Source organism: Stenella coeruleoalba (genome assembly GCF_951394435.1).
Source record: "Stenella coeruleoalba genome assembly, contig: scaffold_230, whole genome shotgun sequence".
In the NCBI taxonomy this organism is placed as follows: Eukaryota; Metazoa; Chordata; class Mammalia; order Artiodactyla; family Delphinidae; genus Stenella; species Stenella coeruleoalba.
In genome coordinates this window covers 452567-473058 of record NW_027646016.1, presented here as the reverse complement: position 1 = coordinate 473058, position 20492 = coordinate 452567, and the positions used below count along the sequence as shown (strand labels likewise).

At 44.0% G+C, this 20492-nt stretch overlaps 1 long non-coding RNA gene across 2 annotated transcripts in view; it reads right to left on the bottom strand.

Moving 5' to 3' along the window:
* Positions 1–2944: 2944 nt before the first annotated feature.
* Positions 2945–20492, bottom strand: part of LOC307181392 — a 210037-nt gene continuing 192489 nt past the window's right edge. Inside the window, exon 4 of one of the 2 annotated variants that reach the window (XR_013826643.1) lies at positions 2945–3016. This is a non-coding gene — a long non-coding RNA (uncharacterized lncRNA). Of the gene's footprint in view, positions 3017–10887; positions 10914–20492 lie in introns of those variants that run through there. The other variant, XR_013826644.1, reaches the window with a different exon arrangement.

The following is a 20492-nucleotide window of genomic DNA, read 5'->3' as shown; positions in this document are numbered from 1 at the left end:
TGAGTTGGGGTGCTGCATAAAACCAGAGATTGAAATGAGCACAGATAAAGTTCCTTAAGCCAAATATGGAATAGACAAGAGCTACTCCTTGCTCAACGAAATGGACTCAACACCCCATATTAAACGCCTAAGAATGTACCTGACTAGTAAGTATCTTAAAACCTATAGATTGCTATGTCTCCAAAAGAGAATCAAGCGTGTGTACAGGGGCATAAACGCAGCAGTGATAGGATTGGAGAGGTTCGGTGAGCAAATGAAGACCCTTTGAAGTCATATTGCATGGTACCCATTCCACAGGTCTCAACTCTCCAGGTTTAAGGTATTCTTCCTTCAGCTAAAACATGCATGTGGAACCCAGAGTATGATCAACCATGTGAACGGGAGACGTGTTCAAATATGTCTCAGTTTTCCTCCCCTGGTACTCGGGTGCAACATTCCAGACGCTTTACTAACACTCTCCCGACTTGGAGAGTCAGTCCCTTTAACCTCCTGTTTGGCCCAGTTTGCAATTTCTGCGGAAGATGAACAGGAATAGCGAGAATCAATGAGAGACTAGCTGGAGGTGTCTGAACTGGCAAATTTAACTCTCATTTCCCACCAGGAAGAGGAATTAACCAAAGGCTCAGCATGCCGGGCCGGAACCAGATTGGGGCCTGAAGCCATCCTGCGGTGTTGCGGCCAGGTCACAAGAAAGCGAGTTGAAGAAAGGAGCTCAGGGGCACTGTAATTCACAAACCTGCAGAGTTATAAATGACAGCTATCGTCCAAAAATAGACTGAAGTAAGGCTGCCAAGAGGACTTGAAAGCGGGGCAGAATTGCAGGAAACCGATTTCAGGAGGTAGAATGGAATTGCATTGAAAGCGTAGGAAAAGAGGCAGAACGTCCAAAATGATGCACTTGGCCAAAAAGGGCGTATGCGTTTTTTCCTGAATATATTCAGGAAAAAACGCATACGCCCTTTTTGGCCAACCAAGCAAACTTGCAAAGGAAATCTGCACTACAATGAAGTCTCACTCCCCCCCGGTCAAAAGGGCCATCTGAAAAAAGTGTAAAATCCAGAAAGGCAGGACAGGCCATGGAGAACTGGGAGCCTTGTTATGCTGATGGGCGGGATGTAAATTGCCAACAACCACTCGGGAGAAGTGTATGGTGTTTCCTGAAACATCTAAAAAACAAAGCAACAGAACCTAGGGCACTTCCACTTATGGTCCTATAGCTTAGGGAAATTAAAATCAAAAAGACACAGCCACCCCAAAGTTTGGAACGGCTCTGTTTACAAGAACCTCGTTTACAGTACAAGTTCAACATCGCAGAAAGTGAAAAATGGATAAAGAAGTTGTGGTATTTACTTACAAAGCAATATCACTCAGCAATGAAATCTATGTCATCAGGCCCTTAGCAGCACAATGAGTGGATTCAGGTATGATGATTCTAACTGAAATAAGTCACACAGAAAAAGAAACATCAGAAGATATCAGTAATACACGGAATGGAAACTTGGCTACAAAGGAACTGAATTACAGAACAGAACAGAGTCTCAAATTTAGAAAACCAACTTATGCTTGCTTAAGGGTAAAGGTGAGTTGGGGTGCTGCATAAAACCAGAGATTGAAATGAGCACAGATAAAGTTCCTTAAGCCAAATATGGAATAGACAAGAGCTACTCCTTGCTCAACGAAATGGACTCAACACCCCATATTAAACGCCTAAGAATGTACCTGACTAGTAAGTATCTTAAAACCTATAGATTGCTATGTCTCCAAAAGAGAATCAAGCGTGTGTACAGGGGCATAAACGCAGCAGTGATAGGATTGGAGAGGTTCAGTGAGCAAATGAAGACCCTTTGAAGTCATATTGCATGGTACCCATTCCACGGGTCTCAACTCTCCAGGTTTAAGGTATTCTTCCTTTAGCTAAAACATGCATGTGGAACCCAGAGTATGATCAACCATGTGAACGGGAGACGTGTTCAAATATGTCTCAGTTTTCCTCCCCTGGTACTCGGGTGCAACATTCCAGACGCTTTACTAACACTCTCCCGACTTGGAGAGTCAGTCCCTTTAACCTCCTGTTTGGCCCAGTTTTCAATTTCTGCAGAAGATGAACAGGAATAGCGAGAACCAATGAGAGACTAGCTGGAGGTGTCTGAACTGGCAAATTTAACTCTCATTTCCCACCAGGAAGAGGAATTAACCAAAGGCTCAGCATGCCGGGCCGGAACCAGATTAGGGCCTGAAGCCATCCTGCGGTGTTGCGGCCAGGTCACAAGAAAGCGAGTTGAAGAAAGGAGCTCAGGGGCACTGTAATTCGCAAACCTGCAGAGTTATAAATGACAGCTATTGTCCAAAAATAGACTGAAGTAAGGCTGCCAAGAGGACTTGAAAGCGGGGCAGAATTGCAGGAAACCGATTTCAGGAGGTAGACTGGAATTGCATTGAAAGCATAGGAAAAGAGGCAGAACGTCCACAATGATGCACTTGGCCAAAAAGGGCGTATGCGTTTTTTCCTGAATATATTCAGGAAAAAACGCATACGCCCTTTTTGGCCAACCAAGCAAGCTTGCAAAGGAAATCTGCACTACAATGAAGTCTCACTTCCCCCCGGTCAAAAGGGCCATCTGAAAAAAGTGTAAAATCCAGAAAGGCAGGACAGGCCATGGAGAACTGGGAGCCTTGTTATGCTGATGGGCGGGATGTAAATTGCCAACAACCACTCGGGAGAAGTGTATGGTGTTTCCTGAAACATCTAAAAAACAAAGCAACAGAACCTAGGGCACTTCCACTTATGGTCCTATAGCTTAGGGAAATTAAAATCAAAAAGACACAGCCACCCCAAAGTTTGGAATGGCTCTGTTTACAAGAACCTCGTTTACAGTACAAGTTCAACATCGCAGAAAGTGAAAAATGGATAAAGAAGTTGTGGTATTTACTTACAAAGCAATATCACTCAGCAATGAAATCTATGTCATCAGGCCCTTAGCAGCACAATGAGTGGATTCAGGTATGATGATTCTAACTGGAATAAGTTACACAGAAAAAGAAACATCAGAAGATATCAGTAATACACGGAATGGAAACTTGGCTACACAGGAACTGAATTACAGAACAGAACAGAGTCTCAAATTTAGAAAACCAACTTATGCTTGCTTAAGGGTAAAGGTGAGTTGGGGTGCTGCATAAAACCAAAGATTGAAATGAGCACAGATAAAGTTCCTTAAGCCAAATATGGAATAGACAGAGCTACTCCTTGCTCAACGAAATGGACTCAACACCGCATATTAAACGCCTAAGAATGTACCTGACTAGTAAGTATCTTAAAACCTATGGATTGCTATGTCTCCGAAAGAGAATCAAGCATGTGTACAGGGGCATAAACGCAGCAGTGATAGGATTGGAGAGGTTCGGTGAGCAAATGAAGACCCTTTGAAGTCATATTGCATGGTACCCATTCCACGGGTTTCAACTACCCAGGTTTAAGGTATTCTTCCTTCAGCTAAAACATGCATGTGGAACCTAGAGTATGATCAACCATGTGATCGGGAGACGTGTTCAAATATGTCTCAGTTTTCCTCCCCTGGTACTCGGGTGCAACATTCCAGATGCTTTACTAACACTCTCCCGACTTGGAGAGTCAGTCCCTTTAACCTTCTGTTTGGCCCAGTTTGCAATTTCTGCGGAAGATGAACAGGAATAGCGAGAACCAATGAGAGGCTAGCTGGAGGTGTCTGGACGGGCAAATTTAACTCTCATTTCCCACCAGGAAGAGGAATTAACCAAAGGCTCAGCATGCCGGGCCGGAACCAAATTAGGGCCTGAAGCCATCCTGCGGTGTTGCGGCCAGGTCACAAGAAAGCGAGTTGAAGAAAGGAGCTCAGGGGCACTGTAATTCACAAACCTGCAGAGTTATAAATGACAGCTATCGTCCAAAAATAGACTGAAGTAAGGCTGCCAAGAGGACTTGAAAGCGGGGCAGAATTGCAGGAAACCGATTTCAGGAGGTAGACTGGAATTGCATTGAAAGCGTAGGAAAAGAGGCAGAACGTCCAAAATGATGCACTTGGCCAAAAAGGGCGTATGCGTTTTTTCCTGAATATATTCAGGAAAAAACGCATACGCCCTTTTTGGCCAACCAAGCAAACTTGCAAAGGAAATCTGCACTACAATGAAGTCTCACTCCCCCCCGGTCAAAAGGGCCATCTGAAAAAAGTGTAAAATCCAGAAAGGCAGGACAGGCCATGGAGAACTGGGAGCCTTGTTATGCTGATGGGCGGGATGTAAATTGCCAACAACCACTCGGGAGAAGTGTATGGTGTTTCCTGAAACATCTAGAAAACAAAGCAACAGAACCTAGGGCACTTCCACTTATGGTCCTATAGCTTAGGGAAATTAAAATCAAAAAGACACAGCCACCCCAAAGTTTGGAAGGGCTCTGTTTACAAGAACCTCGTTTACAGTACAAGTTCAACATCGCAGAAAGTGAAAAATGGATAAAGAAGTTGTGGTATTTACTTACAAAGCAATATCACTCAGCAATGAAATCTATGTCATCAGGCCCTTAGCAGCACAATGAGTGGATTCAGGTATGATGATTCTAACTGAAATAAGTCACACAGAAAAAGAAACATCAGAAGATATCAGTAATACACGGAATGGAAACTTGGCTACACAGGAACTGAATTACAGAACAGAACAGAGTCTCAAATTTAGAAAACCAACTTATGCTTGCTTAAGGGTAAAGGTGAGTTGGGGTGCTGCATAAAACCAGAGATTGAAATGAGCACAGATAAAGTTCCTTAAGCCAAATATGGAATAGACAAGAGCTACTCCTTGCTCAACGAAATGGACTCAACACCCCATATTAAATGCCTAAGAATGTACCTGACTAGTAAGTATCTTAAAACCTATAGATTGCTATGTCTCCAAAAGAGAATCAAGCGTGTGTACAGGGGCATAAACGCAGCAGTGATAGGATTGGAGAGGTTCGGTGAGCAAATGAAGACCCTTTGAAGTCATATTGCATGGTACCCATTCCACGGGTCTCAACTCTCCAGGTTTAAGGTATTCTTCCTTTAGCTAAAACATGCATGTGGAACCCAGAGTATGATCAACCATGTGAACGGGAGACGTGTTCAAATATGTCTCAGTTTTCCTCCCCTGGTACTCGGGTGCAACATTCCAGACGCTTTACTAACACTCTCCCGACTTGGAGAGTCAGTCCCTTTAACCTCCTGTTTGGCCCAGTTTTCAATTTCTGCAGAAAATGAACAGGAATAGCGAGAACCAATGAGAGACTAGCTGGAGGTGTCTGAACTGGCAAATTTAACTCTCATTTCCCACCAGGAAGAGGAATTAACCAAAGGCTCAGCATGCCGGGCCGGAACCAGATTAGGGCCTGAAGCCATCCTGCGGTGTTGCGGCCAGGTCACAAGAAAGCGAGTTGAAGAAAGGAGCTCAGGGGCACTGTAATTCGCAAACCTGCAGAGTTATAAATGACAGCTATTGTCCAAAAATAGACTGAAGTAAGGCTGCCAAGAGGACTTGAAAGCGGGGCAGAATTGCAGGAAACCGATTTCAGGAGGTAGACTGGAATTGCATTGAAAGCATAGGAAAAGAGGCAGAACGTCCACAATGATGCACTTGGCCAAAAAGGGCGTATGCGTTTTTTCCTGAATATATTCAGGAAAAAACGCATACGCCCTTTTTGGCCAACCAAGCAAGCTTGCAAAGGAAATCTGCACTACAATGAAGTCTCACTTCCCCCCGGTCAAAAGGGCCATCTGAAAAAAGTGTAAAATCCAGAAAGGCAGGACAGGCCATGGAGAACTGGGAGCCTTGTTATGCTGATGGGCGGGATGTAAATTGCCAACAACCACTCGGGAGAAGTGTATGGTGTTTCCTGAAACATCTAAAAAACAAAGCAACAGAACCTAGGGCACTTCCACTTATGGTCCTATAGCTTAGGGAAATTAAAATCAAAAAGACACAGCCACCCCAAAGTTTGGAATGGCTCTGTTTACAAGAACCTCGTTTACAGTACAAGTTCAACATCGCAGAAAGTGAAAAATGGATAAAGAAGTTGTGGTATTTACTTACAAAGCAATATCACTCAGCAATGAAATCTATGTCATCAGGCCCGTAGCAGCACAATGAGTGGATTCAGGTATGATGATTCTAACTGGAATAAGTTACACAGAAAAAGAAACATCAGAAGATATCAGTAATACACGGAATGGAAACTTGGCTACACAGGAACTGAATTACAGAACAGAACAGAGTCTCAAATTTAGAAAACCAACTTATGCTTGCTTAAGGGTAAAGGTGAGTTGGGGTGCTGCATAAAACCAAAGATTGAAATGAGCACAGATAAAGTTCCTTAAGCCAAATATGGAATAGACAGAGCTACTCCTTGCTCAACGAAATGGACTCAACACCGCATATTAAACTCCTAAGAATGTACCTGACTACTAAGTATCTTAAAACCTATGGATTGCTATGTCTCCGAAAGAGAATCAAGCATGTGTACAGGGGCATAAACGCAGCAGTGATAGGATTGGAGAGGTTCGGTGAGCAAATGAAGACCCTTTGAAGTCATATTGCATGGTACCCATTCCACGGGTTTCAACTACCCAGGTTTAAGGTATTCTTCCTTCAGCTAAAACATGCATGTGGAACCTAGAGTATGATCAACCATGTGATCGGGAGACGTGTTCAAATATGTCTCAGTTTTCCTCCCCTGGTACTCGGGTGCAACATTCCAGATGCTTTACTAACACTCTCCCGACTTGGAGAGTCAGTCCCTTTAACCTCCTGTTTGGCCCAGTTTGCAATTTCTGCGGAAGATGAACAGGAATAGCGAGAACCAATGAGAGGCTAGCTGGAGGTGTCTGGACGGGCAAATTTAACTCTCATTTCCCACCAGGAAGAGGAATTAACCAAAGGCTCAGCATGCCGGGCCGGAACCAGATTAGGGCCTGAAGCCATCCTGCGGTGTTGCGGCCAGGTCACAAGAAAGCGAGTTGAAGAAAGGAGCTCAGGGGCACTGTAATTCACAAACCTGCAGAGTTATAAATGACAGCTATCGTCCAAAAATAGACTGAAGTAAGGCTGCCAAGAGGACTTGAAAGCGGGGCAGAATTGCAGGAAACCGATTTCAGGAGGTAGACTGGAATTGCATTGAAAGCGTAGGAAAAGAGGCAGAACGTCCAAAATGATGCACTTGGCCAAAAAGGGCGTATGCGTTTTTTCCTGAATATATTCAGGAAAAAACGCATACGCCCTTTTTGGCCAACCAAGCAAACTTGCAAAGGAAATCTGCACTACAATGAAGTCTCACTCCCCCCCGGTCAAAAGGGCCATCTGAAAAAAGTGTAAAATCCAGAAAGGCAGGACAGGCCATGGAGAACTGGGAGCCTTGTTATGCTGATGGGCGGGATGTAAATTGCCAACAACCACTCGGGAGAAGTGTATGGTGTTTCCTGAAACATCTAAAAAACAAAGCAACAGAACCTAGGGCACTTCCACTTATGGTCCTATAGCTTAGGGAAATTAAAATCAAAAAGACACAGCCACCCCAAAGTTTGGAACGGCTCTGTTTACAAGAACCTCGTTTACAGTACAAGTTCAACATCGCAGAAAGTGAAAAATGGATAAAGAAGTTGTGGTATTTACTTACAAAGCAATATCACTCAGCAATGAAATCTATGTCATCAGGCCCTTAGCAGCACAATGAGTGGATTCAGGTATGATGATTCTAACTGAAATAAGTCACACAGAAAAAGAAACATCAGAAGATATCAGTAATACACGGAATGGAAACTTGGCTACACAGGAACTGAATTACAGAACAGAACAGAGTCTCAAATTTAGAAAACCAACTTATGCTTGCTTAAGGGTAAAGGTGAGTTGGGGTGCTGCATAAAACCAGAGATTGAAATGAGCACAGATAAAGTTCCTTAAGCCAAATATGGAATAGACAAGAGCTACTCCTTGCTCAACGAAATGGACTCAACACCCCATATTAAACGCCTAAGAATGTACCTGACTAGTAAGTATCTTAAAACCTATAGATTGCTATGTCTCCAAAAGAGAATCAAGCGTGTGTACAGGGGCATAAACGCAGCAGTGATAGGATTGGAGAGGTTCGGTGAGCAAATGAAGACCCTTTGAAGTCATATTGCATGGTACCCATTCCACGGGTCTCAACTCTCCAGGTTTAAGGTATTCTTCCTTTAGCTAAAACATGCATGTGGAACCCAGAGTATGATCAACCATGTGAACGGGAGACGTGATCAAATATGTCTCAGTTTTCCTCCCCTGGTACTCGGGTGCAACATTCCAGACGCTTTACTAACACTCTCCCCACTTGGAGAGTCAGTCCCTTTAACCTCCTGTTTGGCCCAGTTTTCAATTTCTGCAGAAGATGAACAGGAATAGCGAGAACCAATGAGAGACTAGCTGGAGGTGTCTGAACTGGCAAATTTAACTCTCATTTCCCACCAGGAAGAGGAATTAACCAAAGGCTCAGCATGCCGGGCCGGAACCAGATTAGGGCCTGAAGCCATCCTGCGGTGTTGCGGCCAGGTAACAAGAAAGCGAGTTGAAGAAAGGAGCTCAGGGGCACTGTAATTCGCAAACCTGCAGAGTTATAAATGACAGCTATTGTCCAAAAATAGACTGAAGTAAGGCTGCCAAGAGGACTTGAAAGCGGGGCAGAATTGCAGGAAACCGATTTCAGGAGGTAGACTGGAATTGCATTGAAAGCATAGGAAAAGAGGCAGAACGTCCACAATGATGCACTTGGCCAAAAAGGGCGTATGCGTTTTTTCCTGAATATATTCAGGAAAAAACGCATACGCCCTTTTTGGCCAACCAAGCAAGCTTGCAAAGGAAATCTGCACTACAATGAAGTCTCACTTCCCCCCGGTCAAAAGGGCCATCTGAAAAAAGTGTAAAATCCAGAAAGGCAGGACAGGCCATGGAGAACTGGGAGCCTTGTTATGCTGATGGGCGGGATGTAAATTGCCAACAACCACTCGGGAGAAGTGTATGGTGTTTCCTGAAACATCTAAAAAACAAAGCAACAGAACCTAGGGCACTTCCACTTATGGTCCTATAGCTTAGGGAAATTAAAATCAAAAAGACACAGCCACCCCAAAGTTTGGAATGGCTCTGTTTACAAGAACCTCGTTTACAGTACAAGTTCAACATCGCAGAAAGTGAAAAATGGATAAAGAAGTTGTGGTATTTACTTACAAAGCAATATCACTCAGCAATGAAATCTATGTCATCAGGCCCGTAGCAGCACAATGAGTGGATTCAGGTATGATGATTCTAACTGGAATAAGTTACACAGAAAAAGAAACATCAGAAGATATCAGTAATACATGGAATGGAAACTTGGCTACACAGGAACTGAATTACAGAACAGAACAGAGTCTCAAATTTAGAAAACCAACTTATGCTTGCTTAAGGGGAAAGGTGAGTTGGGGTGCTGCATAAAACCAAAGATTGAAATGAGCACAGATAAAGTTCCTTAAGCCAAATATGGAATAGACAGAGCTACTCCTTGCTCAATGAAATGGACTCAACACCGCATATTAAACGCCTAAGAATGTACCTGACTAGTAAGTATCTTAAAACCTATGGATTGCTATGTCTCCGAAAGAGAATCAAGCATGTGTACAGGGGCATAAACGCAGCAGTGATAGGATTGGAGAGGTTCGGTGAGCAAATGAAGACCCTTTGAAGTCATATTGCATGGTACCCATTCCACGGGTTTCAACTACCCAGGTTTAAGGTATTCTTCCTTCAGCTAAAACATGCATGTGGAACCTAGAGTATGATCAACCATGTGATCGGGAGACGTGTTCAAATATGTCTCAGTTTTCCTCCCCTGGTACTCGGGTGCAACATTCCAGATGCTTTACTAACACTCTCCCGACTTGGAGAGTCAGTCCCTTTAACCTTCTGTTTGGCCCAGTTTGCAATTTCTGCGGAAGATGAACAGGAATAGCGAGAACCAATGAGAGGCTAGCTGGAGGTGTCTGGACGGGCAAATTTAACTCTCATTTCCCACCAGGAAGAGGAATTAACCAAAGGCTCAGCATGCCGGGCCGGAACCAGATTAGGGCCTGAAGCCATCCTGCGGTGTTGCGGCCAGGTCACAAGAAACCGAGTTGAAGAAAGGAGCTCAGGGGCACTGTAATTCACAAACCTGCAGAGTTATAAATGACAGCTATCGTCCAAAAATAGACTGAAGTAAGGCTGCCAAGAGGACTTGAAAGCGGGGCAGAATTGCAGGAAACCGATTTCAGGAGGTAGACTGGAATTGCATTGAAAGCATAGGAAAAGAGGCAGAACGTCCACAATGATGCACTTGGCCAAAAAGGGCGTATGCGTTTTTTCCTGAATATATTCAGGAAAAAACGCATACGCCCTTTTTGGCCAACCAAGCAAGCTTGCAAAGGAAATCTGCACTACAATGAAGTCTCACTTCCCCCCGGTCAAAAGGGCCATCTGAAAAAAGTGTAAAATCCAGAAAGGCAGGACAGGCCATGGAGAACTGGGAGCCTTGTTATGCTGATGGGCGGGATGTAAATTGCCAACAACCACTCGGGAGAAGTGTATGGTGTTTCCTGAAACATCTAAAAAACAAAGCAACAGAACCTAGGGCACTTCCACTTATGGTCCTATAGCTTAGGGAAATTAAAATCAAAAAGACACAGCCACCCCAAAGTTTGGAATGGCTCTGTTTACAAGAACCTCGTTTACAGTACAAGTTCAACATCGCAGAAAGTGAAAAATGGATAAAGAAGTTGTGGTATTTACTTACAAAGCAATATCACTCAGCAATGAAATCTATGTCATCAGGCCCGTAGCAGCACAATGAGTGGATTCAGGTATGATGATTCTAACTGGAATAAGTTACACAGAAAAAGAAACATCAGAAGATATCAGTAATACATGGAATGGAAACTTGGCTACACAGGAACTGAATTACAGAACAGAACAGAGTCTCAAATTTAGAAAACCAACTTATGCTTGCTTAAGGGGAAAGGTGAGTTGGGGTGCTGCATAAAACCAAAGATTGAAATGAGCACAGATAAAGTTCCTTAAGCCAAATATGGAATAGACAGAGCTACTCCTTGCTCAACGAAATGGACTCAACACCGCATATTAAACGCCTAAGAATGTACCTGACTAGTAAGTATCTTAAAACCTATGGATTGCTATGTCTCCGAAAGAGAATCAAGCATGTGTACAGGGGCATAAACGCAGCAGTGATAGGATTGGAGAGGTTCGGTGAGCAAATGAAGACCCTTTGAAGTCATATTGCATGGTACCCATTCCACGGGTTTCAACTACCCAGGTTTAAGGTATTCTTCCTTCAGCTAAAACATGCATGTGGAACCTAGAGTATGATCAACCATGTGATCGGGAGACGTGTTCAAATATGTCTCAGTTTTCCTCCCCTGGTACTCGGGTGCAACATTCCAGATGCTTTACTAACACTCTCCCGACTTGGAGAGTCAGTCCCTTTAACCTTCTGTTTGGCCCAGTTTGCAATTTCTGCGGAAGATGAACAGGAATAGCGAGAACCAATGAGAGGCTAGCTGGAGGTGTCTGGACGGGCAAATTTAACTCTCATTTCCCACCAGGAAGAGGAATTAACCAAAGGCTCAGCATGCCGGGCCGGAACCAGATTAGGGCCTGAAGCCATCCTGCGGTGTTGCGGCCAGGTCACAAGAAACCGAGTTGAAGAAAGGAGCTCAGGGGCACTGTAATTCACAAACCTGCAGAGTTATAAATGACAGCTATCGTCCAAAAATAGACTGAAGTAAGGCTGCCAAGAGGACTTGAAAGCGGGGCAGAATTGCAGGAAACCGATTTCAGGAGGTAGACTGGAATTGCATTGAAAGCGTAGGAAAAGAGGCAGAACGTCCACAATGATGCACTTGGCCAAAAAGGGCGTATGCGTTTTTTCCTGAATATATTCAGGAAAAAACGCATACGCCCTTTTTGGCCAACCAAGCAAGCTTGCAAAGGAAATCTGCACTACAATGAAGTCTCACTTCCCCCTGGTCAAAAGGGCCATCTGAAAAAAGTGTAAAATCCAGAAAGGCAGGACAGGCCATGGAGAACTGGGAGCCTTGTTATTCTGATGGGCGGGATGTAAATTGCCAACAACCACTCGGGAGAAGTGTATGGTGTTTCCTGAAACATCTAAAAAACAAAGCAACAGAGCCTAGGGCACTTCCACTTATGGTCCTATAGCTTAGGGAAATTAAAATGAAAAAGACACAGACACCCCAAAGTTTGGGACGCCTCCGTTTACAAGAACCTCGTTTATCGTACAAGTTCAATATCACAGAAAGTGAAAAATGGATAAAGAACTTGTGGTACTTACGTACAATGCAGTATCACTCAGCAATGAAATCTATGTCATCAGGCCCGTAGCAGCATAATGAGTGGATTCAGGTACGATGATTCTAACTGAAATAAGTCACACAGAAAAAGAAACATCATAAGATATCACTAATACACGGAATGTAAACTTGGCTACACAGGAACTGCATTCCAAAACAGAACAGGGTCTCAAATTTAGAAAACCAACTTATGCTTGCTTAAGGGGAAAGGTGAGTTGGGGTGCTGCATAAAACCAGAGATTGAAATGAGCACAGATAAAGTTCCTTAAGCCAAATATGGAATAGACAAGAGCTACTCCTTGCTCAACGAAATGGACTCAACACCCCATATTAAACGCCTAAGAATGTACCTGACTAGTAAATATCTTAAAACCTATGGATTGCTATGTCTCCGAAAGAGAATCAAGCATGTGTACAGGGGCATAAACGCAGCAGTGATAGGATTGGAGAGGTTCGGTGAGCAAATGAAGACCCTTTGAAGTCATATTGCATGGTACCCATTCCACGGGTCTCAACTCTCCAGGTTTAAGGTATTCTTCCTTCAGCTAAAACATGCATGTGGAACCCAAGTATGATCAACCATGTGAACGGGAGACGTGTTCAAATATGTCTCAGTTTTCCTCCCCTGGTACTCGGGTGCAACATTCCAGACGCTTTACTAACACTCTCCCCACTTGGAGAGTCAGCGCCTTTAACCTGCTGTTTGGCCCAGTTTGCAATTTCTGCGGAAGATGAACAGGAATAGCGAGAACCAATGAGAGGCTAGCTGGAGGTGTCTGGACGGGCAAATTTAACTCTCATTTCCCACCAGGAAGAGGAAATAACCAAAGGCTCAGCGTGCCGTGCCGGAACCAGATTAGGGCCTGAAGCCATCCTGCGGTGTTGCGGCCAGCTCAAAAGAAAGCGAGTTGAAGAAAGGAGCTCAGGGGCACTGTAATTCACAAACCTGCAGAGTTATAAATGACAGCTATCGTCCAAAAATAGACTGAAGTAAGGCTGCCAAGAGGACTTGAAAGCGGGGCAGAATTGCAGGAAACCGATTTCAGGAGGTAGACTGGAATTGCATTGAAAGCATAGGAAAAGAGGCAGAACGTCCACAATGATGCACTTGGCCAAAAAGGGCGTATGCGTTTTTTCCTGAATATATTCAGGAAAAAACGCATACGCCCTTTTTGGCCAACCAAGCAAGCTTGCAAAGGAAATCTGCACTACAATGAAGTCTCACTTCCCCCCGGTCAAAAGGGCCATCTGAAAAAAGTGTAAAATCCAGAAAGGCAGGACAGGCCATGGAGAACTGGGAGCCTTGTTATGCTGATGGGCGGGATGTAAATTGCCAACAACCACTCGGGAGAAGTGTATGGTGTTTCCTGAAACATCTAAAAAACAAAGCAACAGAACCTAGGGCACTTCCACTTATGGTCCTATAGCTTAGGGAAATTAAAATCAAAGAGACACAGCCACCCCAAAGTTTGGAACGGCTCTGTTTACAAGAACCTCGTTTACAGTACAAGTTCAACATCGCAGAAAGTGAAAAATGGATAAAGAAGTTGTGGTATTTACTTACAAAGCAATATCACTCAGCAATGAAATCTGTGTCATCAGGCCCGTAGCAGCACAATGAGTGGATTCAGGTATGATGATTCTAACTGAAGTAAGTCACACAGAAAAAGAAACATCATAAGATATCAGTAATACACGGAATGTAAACTTGGCTACACAGGAACTGAATTACAGAACAGAACAGGGTCTCAAATTTAGAAAACCAACTTATGCTTGCTTAAGGGTAAAGGTGAGTTGGGGTGCTGCATAAAACCAGAGATTGAAATGAGCACAGATAAAGTTCCTTAAGTCAAATATGAAATAGACAAGAGCTACTCCTTGCTCAACGAAATGGACTCAACACCGCATATTAAACGCCTAAGAATGTACCTGACTAGTAAGTATCTTAAAACCTATGGATTGCTATGTCTCCGAAAGAGAATCAAGCATGTGTACAGGGGCATAAACACAGCAGTGATAGGATTGGAGAGGTTCGGTGAGCAAATGAAGACCCTTTGAAGTCATATTGCATGGTACCCATTCCACGGGTTTCAACTACCCAGGTTTAAGGTATTCTTCCTTCAGCTAAAACATACATGTGGAACCTAGAGTATGATCAACCATGTGATCGGGAGACGTGTTCAAATATGTCTCAGTTTTCCTCCCCTGGTACTCGGGTGCAACATTCCAGATGCTTTACTAACACTCTCCCGACTTGGAGAGTCAGTCCCTTTAACCTTCTGTTTGGCCCAGTTTGCAATTTCTGCGGAAGATGAACAGGAATAGCGAGAACCAATGAGAGGCTAGCTGGAGGTGTCTGGACGGGCAAATTTAACTCTCATTTCCCACCAGGAAGAGGAATTAACCAAAGGCTCAGCATGCCGGGCCGGAACCAGATTAGGGCCTGAAGCCATCCTGCGGTGTTGCGGCCAGGTCACAAGAAAGCGAGTTGAAGAAAGGAGCTCAGGGGCACTGTAATTCACAAACCTGCAGAGTTATAAATGACAGCTATCGTCCAAAAATAGACTGAAGTAAGGCTGCCAAGAGGACTTGAAAGCGGGGCAGAATTGCAGGAAACCGATTTCAGGAGGTAGACTGGAATTGCATTGAAAGCGTAGGAAAAGAGGCAGAACGTCCACAATGATGCACTTGGCCAAAAAGGGCGTATGCGTTTTTTCCTGAATATATTCAGGAAAAAACGCATACGCCCTTTTTGGCCAACCAAGCAAGCTTGCAAAGGAAATCTGCACTACAATGAAGTCTCACTTCCCCCCGGTCAAAAGGGCCATCTGAAAAAAGTGTAAAATCCAGAAAGGCAGGACAGGCCATGGAGAACTGGGAGCCTTGTTATGCTGATGGGCGGGATGTAAATTGCCAACAACCACTCGGGAGAAGTGTATGGTGTTTCCTGAAACATCTAAAAAACAAAGCAACAGAGCCTAGGGCACTTCCACTTATGGTCCTATAGCTTAGGGAAATTAAAATGAAAAAGACACAGACACCCCAAAGTTTGGGACGCCTCCGTTTACAAGAACCTCGTTTATCGTACAAGTTCAATATCACAGAAAGTGAAAAATGGATAAAGAACTTGTGGTACTTACGTACAATGCAGTATCACTCAGCAATGAAATCTATGTCATCAGGCCCGTAGCAGCATAATGAGTGGATTCAGGTACGATGATTCTAACTGAAATAAGTCACACAGAAAAAGAAACATCATAAGATATCACTAATACACGGAATGTAAACTTGGCTACACAGGAACTGCATTCCAAAACAGAACAGGGTCTCAAATTTAGAAAACCAACTTATGCTTGCTTAAGGGGAAAGGTGAGTTGGGGTGCTGCATAAAACCAGAGATTGAAATGAGCACAGATAAAGTTCCTTAAGCCAAATATGGAATAGACAAGAGCTACTCCTTGCTCAACGAAATGGACTCAACACCCCATATTAAACGCCTAAGAATGTACCTGACTAGTAAGTATCTTAAAACCTATGGATTGCTATGTCTCCAAAAGAGAATCAAGCATGTGTACAGGGGCATAAACGCAGCAGTGATAGGATTGGAGAGGTTCGGTGAGCAAATGAAGACCCTTTGAAGTCATATTGCATGGTACCCATTCCACGGGTCTCAACTCTCCAGGTTTAAGGTATTCTTCCTTCAGCTAAAACATGCATGTGGAACCCAAGTATGATCAACCATGTGAACGGGAGACGTGTTCAAATATGTCTCAGTTTTCCTCCCCTGGTACTCGGGTGCAACATTCCAGACGCTTTACTAACACTCTCCCCACTTGGAGAGTCAGCGCCTTTAACCTCCTGTTTGGCCCAGTTTGCAATTTCTGCGGAAGATGAACAGGAATAGCGAGAACCAATGAGAGGCTAGCTGGAGGTGTCTGGACGGGCAAATTTAACTCTCATTTCCCACCAGGAAGAGGAAATAACCAAAGGCTCAGCGTGCCGTGCCGGAACCAGATTAGGGCCTGAAGCCATCCTGCGGTGTTGCGGCCAGCTCAAAAGAAAGCGAGTTGAAGAAAGGAGCTCAGGGGCACTGTAATTCACAAACCTGCAGAGTTATAAATGACAGCTATCGTCCAAAAATAGACTGAAGTAAGGCTGCCAAGAGGACTTGAAAGCGGGGCAGAATTGCAGGAAACCGATTTCAGGAGGTAGACTGGAATTGCATTGAAAGCATAGGAAAAGAGGCAGAACGTCCACAATGATGCACTTGGCCAAAAAGGGCGTATGCGTTTTTTCCTGAATATATTCAGGAAAAAACGCATACGCCCTTTTTGGCCAACCAAGCAAGCTTGCAAAGGAAATCTGCACTACAATGAAGTCTCACTTCCCCCCGGTCAAAAGGGCCATCTGAAAAAAGTGTAAAATCCAGAAAGGCAGGACAGGCCATGGAGAACTGGGAGCCTTGTTATGCTGATGGGCGGGATGTAAATTGCCAACAACCACTCGGGAGAAGTGTATGGTGTTTCCTGAAACATCTAAAAAACAAAGCAACAGAACCTAGGGCACTTCCACTTATGGTCCTATAGCTTAGGGAAATTAAAATCAAAGAGACACAGCCACCCCAAAGTTTGGAACTGCTCTGTTTACAAGAACCTCGTTTACAGTACAAGTTCAACATCGCAGAAAGTGAAAAATGGATAAAGAAGTTGTGGTATTTACTTACAAAGCAATATCACTCAGCAATGAAATCTGTGTCATCAGGCCCTTAGCAGCACAATGAGTGGATTCAGGTATGATGATTCTAACTGAAGTAAGTCACACAGAAAAAGAAACATCATAAGATATCAGTAATACACGGAATGTAAACTTGGCTACACAGGAACTGAATTACAGAACAGAACAGGGTCTCAAATTTAGAAAACCAACTTATGCTTGCTTAAGGGTAAAGGTGAGTTGGGGTGCTGCATAAAACCAGAGATTGAAATGAGCACAAATAAAGTTCCTTAAGTCAAATATGGAATAGACAAGAGCTACTCCTTGCTCAACGAAATGGACTCAACACCGCATATTAAACGCCTAAGAATGTACCTGACTAGTAAGTATCTTAAAACCTATGGATTGCTATGTCTCCGAAAGAGAATCAAGCATGTGTACAGGGGCATAAACACAGCAGTGATAGGATTGGAGAGGTTCGGTGAGCAAATGAAGACCCTTTGAAGTCATATTGCATGGTACCCATTCCACGGGTTTCAACTACCCAGGTTTAAGGTATTCTTCCTTCAGCTAAAACATGCATGTGGAACCTAGAGTATGATCAACCATGTGATCGGGAGACGTGTTTAAATATGTCTCAGTTTTCCTCCCCTGGTACTCGGGTGCAACATTCCAGATGCTTTACTAACACTCTCCCGACTTGGAGAGTCAGTCCCTTTAACCTTCTGTTTGGCCCAGTTTGCAATTTCTGCGGAAGATGAACAGGAATAGCGAGAACCAATGAGAGGCTAGCTGGAGGTGTCTGGACGGGCAAATTTAACTCTCATTTCCCACCAGGAAGAGGAATTAACCAAAGGCTCAGCATGCCGGGCCGGAACCAGATTAGGGCCTGAAGCCATCCTGCGGTGTTGCGGCCAGCTCACAAGAAAGCGAGTTGAAGAAAGGAGCTCAGGGGCACTGTAATTCACAAACCTGCAGAGTTATAAATGACAGCTATCGTCCAAAAATAGACTGAAGTAAGGCTGCCAAGAGGACTTGAAAGCGGGGCAGAATTGCAGGAAACCGATTTCAGGAGGTAGACTGGAATTGCATTGAAAGCGTAGGAAAAGAGGCAGAACGTCCACAATGATGCACTTGGCCAAAAAGGGCGTATGCGTTTTTTCCTGAATATATTCAGGAAAAAACGCATACGCCCTTTTTGGCCAACCAAGCAAGCTTGCAAAGGAAATCTGCACTACAATGAAGTCTCACTTCCCCCCGGTCAAAAGGGCCATCTGAAAAAAGTGTAAAATCCAGAAAGGCAGGACAGGCCATGGAGAACTGGGAGCCTTGTTATGCTGATGGGCGGGATGTAAATTGCCAACAAGCACTCGGGAGAGGTGTATGGTGTTTCCTGAAACATCTAAAAAACAAAGCAACAGAGCCTAGGGCACTTCCACTTATGGTCCTATAGCTTAGGGAAATTAAAATGAAAAAGACACAGACACCCCAAAGTTTGGGACGCCTCCGTTTACAAGAACCTCGTTTATCGTACAAGTTCAATATCACAGAAAGTGAAAAATGGATAAAGAACTTGTGGTACTTACGTACAATGCAGTATCACTCAGCAATGAAATCTATGTCATCAGGCCCGTAGCAGCATAATGAGTGGATTCAGGTACGATGATTCTAACTGAAATAAGTCACACAGAAAAAGAAACATCATAAGATATCACTAATACACGGAATGTAAACTTGGCTACACAGGAACTGCATTCCAAAACAGAACAGGGTCTCAAATTTAGAAAACCAACTTATGCTTGCTTAAGGGGAAAGGTGAGTTGGGGTGCTGCATAAAACCAGAGATTGAAATGAGCACAGATAAAGTTCCTTAAGCCAAATATGGAATAGACAAGAGCTACTCCTTGCTCAACGAAATGGACTCAACACCCCATATTAAACGCCTAAGAATGTACCTGACTAGTAAGTATCTTAAAACCTATGGATTGCTATGTCTCCGAAAGAGAATCAAGCATGTGTACAGGGGCATAAACGCAGCAGTGATAGGATTGGAGAGGTTCGGTGAGCAAATGAAGACCCTTTGAAGTCATATTGCATGGTACCCATTCCACGGGTCTCAACTCTCCAGGTTTAAGGTATTCTTCCTTCAGCTAAAACATGCATGTGGAACCCAAGTATGATCAACCATGTGAACGGGAGACGTGTTCAAATATGTCTCAGTTTTCCTCCCCTGGTACTCGGGTGCAACATTCCAGACGCTTTACTAACACTCTCCCCACTTGGAGAGTCAGCGCCTTTAACCTCCTGTTTGGCCCAGTTTGCAATTTCTGCGGAAGATGAACAGGAATAGCGAGAACCAATGAGAGGCTAGCTGGAGGTGTCTGGACGGGCAAATTTAACTCTCATTTCCCACCAGGAAGAGGAAATAACCAAAGGCTCAGCATGCCGGGCCGGAACCAGATTAGGGCCTGAAGCCATCCTGCGGTGTTGCGGCCAGGTCACAAGAAAGCGAGTTGAAGAAAGGAGCTCAGGGGCACTGTAATTCACAAACCTGCAGAGTTATAAATGACAGCTATCGTCCAAAAATAGACTGAAGTAAGGCTGCCAAGAGGACTTGAAAGCGGGGCAGAATTGCAGGAAACCGATTTCAGGAGGTAGACTGGAATTGCATTGAAAGCATAGGAAAAGAGGCAGAACGTCCACAATGATGCACTTGGCCAAAAAGGGCGTATGCGTTTTTTCCTGAATATATTCAGGAAAAAACGCATACGCACTTTTTGGCCAACCAAGCAAGCTTGCAAAGGAAATCTGCACTACAATGAAGTCTCACTTCCCCCCGGTCAAAAGGGCCATCTGAAAAAAGTGTAAAATCCAGAAAGGCAGGACAGGCCATGGAGAACTGGGAGCCTTGTTATGCTGATGGGCGGGATGTAAATTGCCAACAACCACTCGGGAGAAGTGTATGGTGTTTCCTGAAACATCTAAAAAACAAAGCAACAGAACCTAGGGCACTTCCACTTATGGTCCTATAGCTTAGGGAAATTAAAATCAAAGAGACACAGCCACCCCAAAGTTTGGAACGGCTCTGTTTACAAGAACCTCGTTTACAGTACAAGTTCAACATCGCAGAAAGTGAAAAATGGATAAAGAAGTTGTGGTATTTACTTACAAAGCAATATCACTCAGCAATGAAATCTGTGTCATCAGGCCCTTAGCAGCACAATGAGTGGATTCAGGTATGATGATTCTAACTGAAGTAAGTCACACAAAAAAGAAACATCATAAGATATCAGTAATACACGGAATGTAAACTTGGCTACACAGGAACTGAATTACAGAACAGAACAGGGTCTC